At 44.3% G+C, this 14,168-nt stretch overlaps 1 long non-coding RNA gene across 1 annotated transcript in view; it reads right to left on the bottom strand.

Moving 5' to 3' along the window:
* The window catches only part of LOC149124687 (uncharacterized), a 49,831-nt gene that overhangs the window by 33,224 nt on the left and 2,439 nt on the right, over window positions 1-14,168 (bottom strand). The window lies entirely within an intron of this gene.

Genomic DNA, 14,168 nt, shown 5'->3' with positions numbered 1-14,168 from the left:
AGCCACAGAAATAGAGCATGCCTTCTTTGAAACTGTATGAAGCCGGCGCTGTGGTGTAGCAGGTGAAGCTGCTGCCTGCACTGTTGGCATCGCGTGTGGGTGCCGGTTTGAGTCCCGGCTGCTCCACTTCTGATCCAGCTCCTTGCCATGGTCTGGGAAAGCAGTAGAAGATGGCCCAAGTACTTGGGAGTACGTGAGAGACTCCGAAGAAGCTCCTGGCTCCTGGCTTCAGATCAGCACAGCTCCGGCTGTTGAAGCCATCTGGTAAGTGAACCAACGGATGGAAGATTTCTCTGACTCTCCTCCCCCTCTCTCTTTGTAACTCTGCCTTTCAAGTAAATAAGTAAATCTTTTTTAAAATAAAAAAAAAAAAACTGTATAATCCTTAAATCCAGCTACCTTGCTGCCAACCCCCTCTGGGGAACTCATGCATGATTATTTATAAATTATTGAACAGGTGTATTCCAGCAGACTACCTCTAACCAGCATACCCTTAGAGACTCCAGATCTGGAACTCTTCATGGGTGGAAGCAGCTTCGTGGGCCAGGAAAATCAAAAGCCTGGATACACAGTAGAAACTCTGCAGGAGACTTTGAAAGTGGAAGTATTGCCATCAGTTACCTCTGTCCAGAAAGCTAAACTTATAGCTCTCACATGTGCCCTCTAACTTGGAAGAGGTAAGAGGTTAGACATTGACACTGACTTTAAGCATGCTTTTTCTGTATTATATCCCACAGAGCGATTTGTAAGGCAACATAAAAAGTTGACTTCAGGAAAAGGAAGAGTAAATCCCGCTCTGGAAATCTTAGTTTCTGGAAGCAGTGCAGGGGCCAAGCAAGGTAGCAGTTACATTTTCCTGAGCATCCGACATCAGCCTCCACACCTTCTGGAGGAAATCACAGACATAACCACACAGCAAAAACTCCTGGGGTCTGTGTGGTGACTCTGCACCTCTTGCCCCCACCATGCTCCTCCTCTCAGAACAAATCCACAGCAACAAAGATCAGCTCCAACCCCAGTGGGTAGGCCCTTCCCAGTGTTAATATAGCTCATTCATCTGTGAACTTGAAGATGGTCATGGGCCCATCACACCCATGTGAAGCCAGTAGCAGACCCAACTGCAGACTCACAGACCCTGACCTGATTGAGAAGAGAGCTTCCCAGAGATAAGCACTGCTATGAGTGATGGAACAAGGACATAAGCCTCAGCCATTCTCCCTCATTGCCCAAATAGATAAACACTGGAATGTATTCCTTGCCCTTGAAACTCAATTGGGTCTCACACCCTATTGCCTTCATACCTCACCCTACAGCCACCTGAAAGACCAGTTCCAGGATTCCCCTCTGCCTGCTGCCCCTTCCCCTCCCCCATCCCCAGCCCTCTTAAAATATAAAAAGGCCCGGCCCCTGGGGGTCTGGGCCTTCTGCCACGTGTTCCATCACAGGCACAAGGGCAGTTGGTCACCCACCTCTACGGATTTATTTTCTCTGAATAAATTCTGGCTGTAAATTCATACACTGCCTCCTCTCTATTCTGCAACTCTTTCTTTGGTGCCCCGTGTGAAGAGGCACCAATCTGCAACTCTTTTCCTAACAATGACCCTGGACCCAGAGTTAAGTTATAACTTAAAAAAAAAAATTGATACAGGACACAAAAATGCGCCCAAGTCCCTTGGCGCACTCAGGCTGACTGTAGCATTTTACAATTCTTAATGCCCCTCACCCTTAGTGGGGGAGGACAAGGAAGCCCACTTTTCTAGGTTGGGATACTGGCACTGTAGGTGGCGGCTTTACCCACTCTGCCACAGCACTGGCCCCTATTCTTTTAAATTTTAATACTTACTTTACTTTAACAATTAAGGTTAGAAACTGTGGTGCAGCAGGTTAAGTCCCCATTTGGGACCCATCGTCCTGTATCAGACTGCCTGTGATTGAATCCTGCTTTCAATCCAGCTTCCTACTAATGCACCCGGAAGGCAGCAGAAGATGGCTCACACATTTGGGTCCCTGGCACGCATGTGGGAGACCAGAGTGGAGTTCCTGATTCCTGGTTTCAGCCTGTCTCAGACCCGGCTGTTGGGGCCATTGGGTGTGTGAACCAGTATTGGAAGACCTCTCTCTGTCTTGCTTTGACTTTCAAATACAAGTAAAAAATTGAATAAATTAACATTAAAAAGATTAAAAGTTTAATTTTGCATGTGATGACTCTCTGAACTCTTATGTTAACTCCTTATAATTTTGTTGCCCTTATGGAGAATACATTAGAAACCACAAAGGTTCATCACGAAACAGAGATGCTGCAGAAATGGATGACTATTTACTTAGCTCCCTCTTTCCTGTTCCCACTGTGACCACAAAAATGTCAACAGATAGACACGAAAACTTCACCACAAATGCCTATGATAAGTAGCAGATCTATCACTCACAGCCTTGGTTTCTAACTGTGGCGTTCCTTGCTGGGAAGCCTTTAGTTTTCTCCAAAGAAAAGTGTCCAAACATTAATTTTGGTTAAAAAGAAGGAAACATTTATGAAACAAATCCCTAGGTATAGAAATAGACTGCCAGTAACCTACAGCCCCAAGCTCCTCTTCTTCATTAAACTCCCTTCTCAGCTCCCAGAAATGAGCTCTGTTGACATTGCCAGTAATCGTTTCTTTGCTTTACTTTATAGTTACAATAACTACATGAACAAACTTCAAAAAGTTCATGGAAAATGCAATTAAAAGATAAGTTTATTTTGGTGCAAAAAGTTTTTGTGATCCATGATCAGTTTTTTTATAACATGAATTTTCCTCAAACTTAAAAAAAATTATTTATTTGTTTGAAAGAGTTACAGAGAGAAGTGGGACAGACTTCTTCCATCAGCTGGTTCATTCGCCAGATGGCCACAATAGCCACAGCTGGGCCAGGCTGAAGCCAGGAGCTAGGAACTCCAACCATGTCTCCCACATGGGTTGTAGAAGCCCAAGGACTGGGCCATCCTTCACTGCTTTCCCAGGCACATTAGCAGGAAGCTGGATCACAAGTCGGGCAGCCAGGACACAAACTGGCAGTCTTATATGGATGCCCACTTCCTAAGTGGCAGCTTAAACTTTGTGCCACAACACGGGACGCTACATGAACTTTTTGAAGACCCTTCGTCTGTGCTTCCAAACATCAAAGTTTGTTTCTGTCTAGTTTTGAACCTGGTATAAATAGACAAGTATTTCAAACAGTAGGTATTCTTTTCTATTAGCTTTCTTGAGATTAGGTTTCTAAGTTTCATCTATATTCCTGCATGTGGCTATACCTTATTAATTTCCATTGTTGTATTTTATTCCATGGTGTGCACAGATCATAATTTATTTGTCCACCTTATCATTGATGTGCACTTGCTGCTGTTATGAACATCCTTGTACATGTGTGCAGATTTGCACGTTTGTAAGAGTAAGATGACTGAGCCACAGACACTTGAATCTTTATTTTAGTCAATGTCTACCACTTTACACTTCTGCCATCAGAGTGAGAGAGTCGTGCTCTGCTCCAGGCTCAGATATGGCACCATTAAATTTAAAAGTTCAGCTTATTTGGAAAATGTGTAATGACATGAAAGCATTTCGAGGGACCGGTGTTGTGGTGTAGCAGCTAAAGCTGCCATCTGTGACACCGGCATCCCATATGAGCGCTAGTTCATGTTCCACTGTTCCATTTTTGATCCAGCTCCCTACTAGCTGCCTGGGAAAAGCAGGTGGAAGATGGCCCAAGTGTTTGTGACCCTGCTACCCACATAGGAGACCTGGATGAAGTTCCTAGCTTTGGCCTGGTCCAGCCCTGGTCATTTCGGCCATCTGGGGAATGAACCAGCAGGTGGAAGATTTCTCTCTCCGTCTTTTCCTCTCTCTCTCTGTAACTCTGACTTCCAATAAATAAATATATCTTTTAAAAAAGAAAAAAAAAAAGGAAAGTATTTCAAAAAGTTCATGTAGAAATGGAATTGAAAAATAAGTTTATTTGGGGGCAAAAAACTTTGAAATTCATGTGTAAGTCTTCATAATTTCATGAATTTTTGAAGATCTCTTATATGCATGGATTTCAAAATTTTTGCACCAAAATAAACTTGCCTTTCCCTTTAAGAATGTTTATTTATTACACACACACATATTCATAGTTGAGGGGGTGGGGGAGAGATAGGGTTTCCATCCTCTGGTTCACTATCCCAATGCCTGGAAGAGCCATGGCTAGGCCAGGCCAAAACTAGGAGCCCAGAACTCCATCTGATGTTGTAGGGTGTACAGATAAAAAACACAGTGAGATTTCTGAGGTCAAACTAGGAGTCTGTATTAGCCAGCTGGTGACTGCAAGTTCGTAGTTGCAGTGGCAGGGGTTTTTAAAGGCAAAACCTACTTTTCTTATCTGTCATTTAATTATGCACAGGCTTGTACAAGCAGAAGGCAGGTATATAGAAGCAAGAAGCCGTTACCCCATCAGCCAGTTTCTTTTTAACATATTTTTGGTCTTTGAAAAATTGAACGACTGAATTGTTCCCGGTCGGGGTCAGACCTTGCATCCCTGACCCTGATGCCACCTGTGTTATCTTATGGCTGCGGCTGGGAGAAGGCAGGAGGAACCATAGTCTGGTGGCCTTGGCCGTTATCAAGCATGTAGAGGTACAGAAGCCAGAAATAGGCCAGTTACAAACCAACATTTATTTTTATGAAGAACAGACCCTGCTTTTAAAACAACCAAGCAAAATAACCTATAGTCTATAACCACCTGGGTGTCCTATCCCTTGTAGACAATTTAAACTTTCAAGTCACCTTTCACACTGGGTCTTCAAGCACTTGAGCCATCATCCACTGCCTCGCAGGTGCATTACCAGGAAGCTGGATCAGATGTGAAGCATTCAGGATTTGACTTGGCACTGAGATATGGGGTGCTGGTGCCTTAACCCACTGAATAACACCTGCCCCGAAACTTATCTTTTATCTCCTTTTCCTCACAAACTTTTTGAAGTACCTCTTTATTTCATTGTTTCTTATTTGCATTTCTAATGTGATTCCTAATGAGCTTGAGAAACTTTTTCTGTATTTTTGGCTAGTTGTATGTCTTGTACTCTTTTGTGCTTGAGTCCTTGGCCTGGTTTTCTTTGGTGTTCTCTGATATTTTTAGTTTTAGCTTTTTTTTTTTTTTTTTTAAGATTTATTTGAAAGTCAGAGTTACACAGAGAGAGAAGGAGAGGCAGAGAGAGAGAGAGAGAGAGAGAGAGGTCTTCTATCCGATGGTTCAGTCCCCAATTGGCTGCAATGGATGGAGCTGTGCCAATCCAAAGCCAGGAGCCAGGAGCTTCCTCCGGGTTTTCCCATGTGGGTGCAGGGGCCCAAGGACTTGGGCCATCTTCCACTGCTTTCCCAGGCCACAGCAGAGAGCTGGATCAGAAGAGCAGCAGCCAGGACTAGAACCAGCACCCATATGGGATGCCAGTGCTTCTGGCCAGGGATTTAACCTGCTGCGCCACAGCGTTGGCTTCTATTTTTATTTCTAGAAATTATTTATATATTCTGGATGTACACAGGTTCTTGTACGTATACAAATATGTCCTCCCACTTCATGGCTTGCCTTTTAAAACATTTTTAAGTATATAATTAATTGGACTTTAGTACATTCACAAGCTTTGGCAGTTCTCAACAATATTTAATTCCAGAACATTTCATTGCTAGCACCCCCAAAGAGATCCTGTACCAGTTAACAGTTATTCCTACTCTTTTCTTCCCGTGGCAACCACTAATCTACTTATTATCTCTATGTATTTGCCTATTCAGGACATCTCCTATAAATGGAACCACCATATGCAATCTTTTGTCTGACTTCTTTTTTTTTATTTTTTTATTTTTTGCCAGGCAGAGTTAGATAGTGTGAGAGAGACAGAGAGAGAGTAATAGATAGTGAGAGAGAGACAGAGAGAAAGGCCTTCCTTCCATTGGTTCACTCCCCTAATGGCCACCATGGCCATCGCTGTGCCAATCCGAAGCCAGGAGCTGGGTGCTTCCTCCCGGTCTCCCATGTGGGTGCAGGGACCCAAGCACTTGGGCCATCCTCCACTGCCCTCCCAGGCCACAGCAGAGAGCTGGACTGGAAGAGGAACAACCAGGACTAATACCCGGCGCCCCAGCTGGGACTAGAACTTAGGGTGCCAGCGCCGCAGGCGGAGGATTAGCCAAGTGAGCCATGGCACCGGCCTGTGTGACTTTTTTCACTTTAGTCTTTTTCAAATTTAATCCATGTTGTAGCATGTATCAATAGTTCATTCCCTTTAAAAAAAAAAAAAGATTTGTTTATTTATTGGCGAGGCAGAGTTACAGAGAGAGGGAGGTCTTCCATCTGCTGGTTCACTCCCCAGATTGCCACAATGGCCAGAGCTGGAGCCAGGAGTCTTATCTGGGTCTTCCATGTGGGTGCAGGAGCCTACACACTTAGGCTATCTATGGTTGCTTTTCCAAGCTGTTAGCAGGGAGCTAGATTGGAAGTGGAACAGCTGGGACTCAAACTGGCACCCACATTGGATGCTGGCACTGCAGGCAGAGGCTTAACCTACCATGCCACAGCACTGACCCCTGCTGGTTGGTTGGTTTGTTTTATAAGATTTAATTATTTATTTGAAAGAGTTACAGAGAGATCTTCCATCCTCTGCTTCACTCTCTAGGTGGCTGCAGTGGCTAGAGCTGGACATGATGGAAACCAGGAGCCACGAGCTTCTTCTGGGTCTCCCATGTGGGTAGTAGGGGTCCAAGCACTTAGGCTATCTTTAAAAGATTTTCCTGGGCCATTAGCAGGGAGCTGGATTGGAATTGGAGAAGCCAGGACATGAACGGACACCCATATGTGATGCTGGCATTGCAGGCGGCAGCTTTACCTGCCAAGCCACCACACTAGCCCCTATTGTCTGCATTTATTTATTTATTTATTTATTTCTAGCCACCCTAGTGGATGTGAAGGGTATTTCACTGTGGTTTTGATAAGAATTTGTAGCATGCCTTTTAACTGTGTCTTAATAAACAAATTTTTTTTTTTTTTTTTGACAGGCAGAGTGGACAGTGAGAGAGAGAGACAGAGAGAAAGGTCTTCCTTTGACGTTGGTTCACCCTCCAATGGCCGCCGCACTGCACTGATCCAAAGCCAGGAGCCAAGTGCTTTTCCTGGTCTCCCATGGGGTGCAGGGCCCAAGCACTTGGGCCATCCTCCACTGCACTCCTGGGCCACAGCAGAGAGCTGGCCTGGAAGATGGGCAACTGGGACAGAATCCGGCGCCCCAACCAGGACTAGAACCCAGTGTGCCGGCGCCGCTAGGCGGAGGATTAGCCTAGTGAGCCGCGGCGCTGGCCAACAAAGGTTCTTAATTTTATGTCCAATATTCCAATATTTTCTTTTGTTGTTAGTGCATGTAACAACCTGTTTAAGAACACCTTCCTTACTCTAAGGTCATTAAGATAGTTTCTTATACTGTCTTTCAACAGTTTTGTTTTGTACATTTAGATCTACAATCTGCCAAGAGCTGAATATCTGATTCTCTCAACACACTTTATAAATACCACATTTTCTTCATATTTTACAGCATTAACAATGCTTGTTATAAACCCAGTGTGTGTCTGTGTTACTTGTTTATGTATGTTTTTGAGTTGTCTGTTAGTCTTTTTGTTTGCTCTTTTTCTTTTTCTTTTCATTTTATTTGAAAGTCAGAGAAAGAAAGAGAGGGAGATCTCCCATCTGCTGGTTTACTCCTCAAATGCCTGCAACAGCAAGAGACTGGGCCAGACCAAAGCCAGGAGTCCATGGCAGGTACTGGTTGTGTTTTCACATAAGCAGCTTAGGAGCATGCAACCCAAGGAACTATGCACATGATTTGAGTCATGGATACCAAGAGAGAAGGAAGGTCAGTAAATTGGAAATGTACCATTTATTCACAGTGGTTCCTCTCTGCATCTGGCTCCTTTTTGGAAGGCAGATGAGAAGACAGACTTTGAGTATGGGCTCATTGACTACCCCCAATTCTACAGAAGCAACTGTAATGATGACTTCTCAGGATCAATGTAAACCTGAAATGGATAAAAAGTAAAAATCATCTAGCACAGTTAATTAATGTAAATGGGGAAGTGGAGCCCTTGGGTAGGTAGAACCTTCTTACAAAGTCCTTATCACAATCCCCCGTATGCTTCAGCTGTTTTTAATAATAGCAATCAGACTCTCAGCCCTCAGTTCCTGGCTGAGTGCCCACCTGACCTGTCAGGTATATTCTTTCACTAAACTTTGTTACCTCGGTTATCACTAGTCTCTGTGACATCTGAAGTTCTTTTCTTATGGGGAGGTAAGAGCCTCTATTCCAGCCATCTCTGCTAACATCTTTTTGGCAGAGCCAGCCAGGAGAGAAAAGGACCAGCGAATACAAGCCATCCAGTCCCACACGGTCATGAGGCAGGGCTTCCGGCTTATCCCATTGGACGATACGGCCAGCCCTCTGGATCATGCAGGGCAGTCTTTTCTAAGGCCACTCTCAAACACCGTAGGACAGCAGGAGAAGAATGCCCATAATCAGCTCTATGTCCATACACCAACTTGAAGAAGACACAGTAGACAGAGCTTCACCCATTTTAACTTCATAACATTATGGGAACCTTCTCTTGACGGGGCAATGTTAGGTAGGAAGATAGAAATTAGCCTGTGTGTGTGAAAGGGGCCCACAGGAAACAAAGTACCTGCAGACAATAATACAACAGTGTAGACACTTGCCTTGGAAGCAGCAGCTCAGTATTTCGTACTACAAAGTCCTGCCCATATCCCAATAACTTACTCAACAGGTGGTCCTAGCCTTCCCCCAAAGAAAGCACCCCAGGAAAATCCTCTCTGCCTGGAGCCAAGTGGGCTATGCAGAGTGACAATATTGGATAATAAAACCTTGGTGACCTATTTCACATCCAGCAAACCCTTTGTCCAGGAGAAGGGAGTGGGAAAAGGAAAAATGGTGGGAAGACTTAGGCCCCGTATCTTTTTTTTTTTTTTTTAATATTTATTTATTTATTTGAAAGTCAGAGTTACACACAGAGAGAAGGAGAGGCAGAGAGAGAGAGAGAGGTCTTCCATCCTCTGGTTTACTCCCCAGTTGGCCGCAACAGCTGGGCCCAAACTTGTTCCCTTTTGCCATGTAGCACAGCATAGTCACAGGTCATAATCGAAGACATCTTTGGTGGTGGTGGGGCAGTGTCATTGTCTGCTTACCAGGATTTATTAGTAAACAAGAGGACAAGAGGAAAAAAGACACAGAACTTGTGTATCTATTCCCCCCCACCTTTTTTTTTACTTATTTGACAGGTAGAATTAGACAGTGAGAGAGAGAGACAGAGAGAAAGGTCTTTCTTCCATTGGTTCACCCCCCAGATGGCCACTACGGCCGGCTCTATGCTGATCCGAAGCCAGGAGCCAGGTGCCTCCTCCTGGTCTGCCACATGGGTGCAGGCGCCCAAGCACTTGGGCCATCCTCCACTGCCTTCCGGGGCCACAGCAGAGAGCCAGACTGGAAGAGGAGCAGCTGGGACTAGAACCCAGCGCCCATATGGGATGCCGGCGCCGCAGGTGGAGGATTAGCCAAGTGAGCCACGGCGCCGGCCCTCCTCTCTCTTTTTGCATATTTTTGCTTATATGTTTCCTCAGTATCTTTGTAGCTTGATACATGGAGCAATTTTCCTATTCAATCCCAGCCTCCTTTGTGCAAACATTTCTGTGTGTGCTAAGCATTTTAAACAGATCTTTTGCACTACTGTATTTTCACACTATAGAGGTTGTAATGTAGTTTCAATCTTTGGAGTCAGATAGCGATTTAAATTCTGACTCAATTTTTGATTACCCTACGAACCTTGAGCAATTTACTGAAACTTCATGAGCTTTAATTTCCTCATCTGTAGATGAAAGATTCATATAACTAGCTGAAAAGGCTACTGAGAAGATTTAATGCAATGATGCATATGAAGCTATGAACAGGAGCTCTGAGTATACTTATTATTATTATTATTTGACAGGCAGAGTGGACAGTGAGAGAGAGAGACAGAGAGAAAGGTCTTCCTTTGCCGTTGGTTCACCCTCCAATGGCCGCCGCGGCCGGCGCGCTGCGGCCGGCGCACCGCGCTGATCCGATGGCAGGAACCAGGAGCCAGGTGCTTTTCCTGGTCTCCCATGGGGTGCAGGGCCCAAGCACCTGGGCCATCCTCCACTGCACTCCCTGGCCACAGCAGAGGGCTGGCCTGGAAGAGGGGCAACCGGGACAGAATCTGGCGCCCCGACCGGGACTAGAACCCGGTGTGCCAGCGCCGCTAGGCGGAGAATTAGCCTAGTGAGCCGCGGCGCCGGCCCTATACTTATTATTTTTTAAAAGATGTATTTATTTGCAAGTCAGAGTTACACACAGAGAGAAGAGGAGGCAGAGGGGGAGATAGAGAAAAAAAGAGAGGTTTTCCTTCCGCTGGTTCACTCCCCAATTGGCCGCCAACGGCTGTAGCTGTGCCAATCTGAAGCCAGGAGCCAGGAGCTTCTTCTGGGTCTCCCACGTGGGTGCAGGGTCCCAAGGACTTGGGCCATCCTCCACTGCTTTCCCAGGCCACAGCAGAGAGCTGGATCGGAAGTGGAGCAGCTGGAACATGAACCGGAGCCCGTGTGGGATGCCACTGCTGCAGGTGGTGGCTTTACCTGATACACCACAGCACTGGCCCCTAAGTATACTTCAAGTAGTTTTTCCTTTAAAGTTCTTCCTATGTCCTCGGCTTTCTTGGCCTAGGACATATAAACCCAGGGAGTATAATCTTGTGGTTGGACCCAACATGGATTTGTACCTGAAACTGAAGACCAGAGGACATATTTTCTTAAGACAGAAATTAACCTTTTTATTTATTTGAAAAGCAAGGGCTGGCGGTGGAAGATCTTCCATCCACTGGTTTATTCTGCAAATGGGTAGGGTTGGGGCAGGCTGAAGCCAGGACCCTGGAACTCAATCTGGGTCTCCCACATTGCTGTCAGGGACCCAAACACTTGAGCCATCATGTTGCCTCCTTGGGTAGACATTAGCAGGAAGTTGGAATAGGGAACAGAGCCAAGGTGTGAACCCAGGTAATCCAATATAGGATGCAGATGTCCCAAGGGGCTTCTTACCTGCTGTGCCAAACATTCACCCCTGTAAGACACATTTGAAATTTCAAGAGGTAAATTTAGTATGCAGGAAGGAATGCTTTTTTCATATAGAATGGATAATAAATTCATTAAACTTATTAATGCATACATCCATTAACTAAATTGGGACTTACTAAAAGTTGTGAGATGAGCTAAATAAAATAGAATGGGCGCAGGTGTTGTGTGGTGGTGGTTAAGCTGCAGCTTGGGACACTTAGATCTCACACTGGAGTGCTGGTTTGAGTCCTGGCTCTTCTGCTTCTGATCTAGCTTCCTGCTAATGTGCCTGGGAAGGATGTGGAGGATGGCCCTGAGTACTGAGGTTCCTGACACCCATGTGGGAGACCTGGATGAAGTTTTTGACTCCTGGCTTTGGCTGGCCCAGCCCTGGCTGCTGCGGGCATTTGGGGAGTGAACCAGTGGATGGATGATCTTTCTGTTTCCCCCTTTCTGTCACTCTGCCTTTCAAATAAATAAATAAATCTTAAAAACAAAACAGACTGGTTTAGATATATTTGGTAATGATGAAAATATACTGGGTTACTAAAGAATAATAATACTAGCTTGTGCTATATTTCAGGGACAGTATGAATTACTTTATAAATATTTATTTCCAACAACTACCAAACATTATACTCATGATTAAGCCTATATTATTGTCAGGCTTACGCTACTGAAGGATGTGTGGGCATACCCGTACCTTCTGAGGGCATGGAAGGATGGAGTATTGTGCTGAAACCAACCAATATGTTAATTTAAAATTTTTGTTTTGAAGCAGGGGATTATGGTGTTTTAGTGTTGAGGGATGAATTATATCTTCTAATTTCACTTTCTTTGATTTGAAAGAAGGGCAAGAATATAGAAATTGATTTAGTTAACTACTATTTATTGGATATCTTCTAGTTGCCGGTGATTATGGAATGTTCCTCTTATATTTATCCTTAAAAAAAAGATTTAAGAAATTTATTCATTTGAAAGGCAGACAGAGAGAGAAGTATCTCCCATTCACTGATTCGCTCCCCAGATGCCTGCAACAGGCAGGGGTTGGCCAGGGTGAAGTCGGGAGCCAGGAACTCCATCCTGGTCTTCCACGAGGTTAGCAGGAACCCAAGTACATCTGGTGGCTTCCAGTGTGTGCAGCAACAGAGAGCCAGATCAGAGGAACAGAGCAGATGGAACTTGAACTAGGCACTCTAGTCTGTGATGCGGGTGTGCCAAGTGGTGGCTTAACCCACTGAAAATTATGGCACATGAATAATTTTAAAGTTCTTTTTTGTTTTAAAAAATAAGAGTCTATATACCTTCTTAGTCTTCATTTTGGTTTCTCCCAACTAGAACTTAAAGTGGCATACAGGACTGTGGCAGGACGGGGTTAGGATGAGTATGGGGTGGCTCAGGTCTGCAGTTGGATGCTGTGCTTTAGAGTGAAAATTACTACTTTCTTCTCTACTTCATCCTATCCATATTTGCATAAAACACTGCCACACATTAGTTGTAGATCCATTCCAATGGTACTAACACCTCTAGGGTATAGGCCATCTCTTTACAAGGTATTGCACAACGCTGGGTGTGGGGCAGAAATTTAAGGAATACTTATTCAATGTTCAGTTGATGTGGAAAATTATACCAGCTTACCTTTTGTTTGCTTCAGTTGCTATCAAATAGTTGCTTTCCTGTCAAATCCTGACCTTTCCTTATTTAGGGAAGTATTTGTGGGAGGGCCTCCCTAGGTTTCTACACGACAGATTGAATGCATTTCCTTCTCACCTGTTTAGGCAAATGACCTTCAGTGTTATGCAGAGCAAAGAAATTACCCGGCCTCTATTCAGAAGAACGGTTTGGTTTGAAAAAGAAAAGACTAGTTCCAGCAGAATCATTAAATGAAAATGAGAAAGTTCAGTGAAACTAAAAAAAAAAAAAAAAAAAAGTCAGCTGAAGGTTCTGTAGGTAACCCAAATTGTTTTGCTTTGTGTAGCCCAAGTAAGCCCTTTAGTGCCTGGTCTCTAGCTGATTTTGTTAATGGAAATAACTTTCTTATGGTTGCAAGTTTTCCTCTAACTTGAATTTGCTGATATATTTTTTAACGCTACTTTTTTTTTTTTTTTTGATAGTCCTTAGACCTATGACCCTGGAAGCGGTAATACTGGTCTGTCTTGGAAAGAAATGAAATGAGCTTGAATACTGTGAAATACTTGGCACACACCTTTACGTATGAAAATTAAACTACCGACCCATAAGCAATATAGTGTGTTCTGTGACAGATTCCTCCCAGGCTAAATTTATGTCAGATACTCAAAACGATACATCCCTATCTTATTCCCTAATGTCACCTAATAGATGTAAGAGTTGATGACCCAGAAAGTACAGAAACGGAAGGTTACGGAAGTTACGGAAGGTAACTCTCTGCTATGTTAATGTTTCGGCTCCGCTTGCACTAGGGCTGAAATGTGAAATGGCCATGTACCCACTTGGTACAAGGTTATCTATAGGCTATTGGAAAAACAGCTGCATACCCTATGCCATCTGGATTTCTTATTCTTGGAATATATTACAGACCTTCGTTAAGACACCTAGCAGTGACAAGTCTCCCACTAGTTCTCTCTGCCAGAACTTTTTCAATTCATCCCCAGCCAGTACAGTCATCCATGGCCTTGCAACATACCCTTTCACCTCCGCACACCCCCTGGTTTCGCTTTCCTAGTCCTTTGGCTGCCCTCTGGTTTCTTCTCTCACATACTTGTCTGACTGGTTCCCAGAAGCCTGGCAGAGATGTTTCTGACAGAAATCTGGCTACCACAAAGCGAGACTCCAAACCCTTGGCAATACAAATCTAAACAGATCTAATTTGTAAACAAAGAGAACACTCATTTTCCCCCCCTCTAAAAACAAATCATATGGACCACGAAAGGAGACACTGCAGAGTGGGTTGACACAGAAAATGTCTGGCTGGAACAGAGATCAGGAAAAGACTGATACCCACAGAA

Source organism: Oryctolagus cuniculus, chromosome 9 (assembly GCF_051225735.1).
Source record: "Oryctolagus cuniculus isolate XC-2025 breed Fujian yellow rabbit chromosome 9, ASM5122573v1, whole genome shotgun sequence".
NCBI classification, from domain to species: domain Eukaryota; kingdom Metazoa; phylum Chordata; class Mammalia; order Lagomorpha; family Leporidae; genus Oryctolagus; species Oryctolagus cuniculus.
This window is presented reverse-complemented; position numbering and strand designations above follow the sequence as displayed.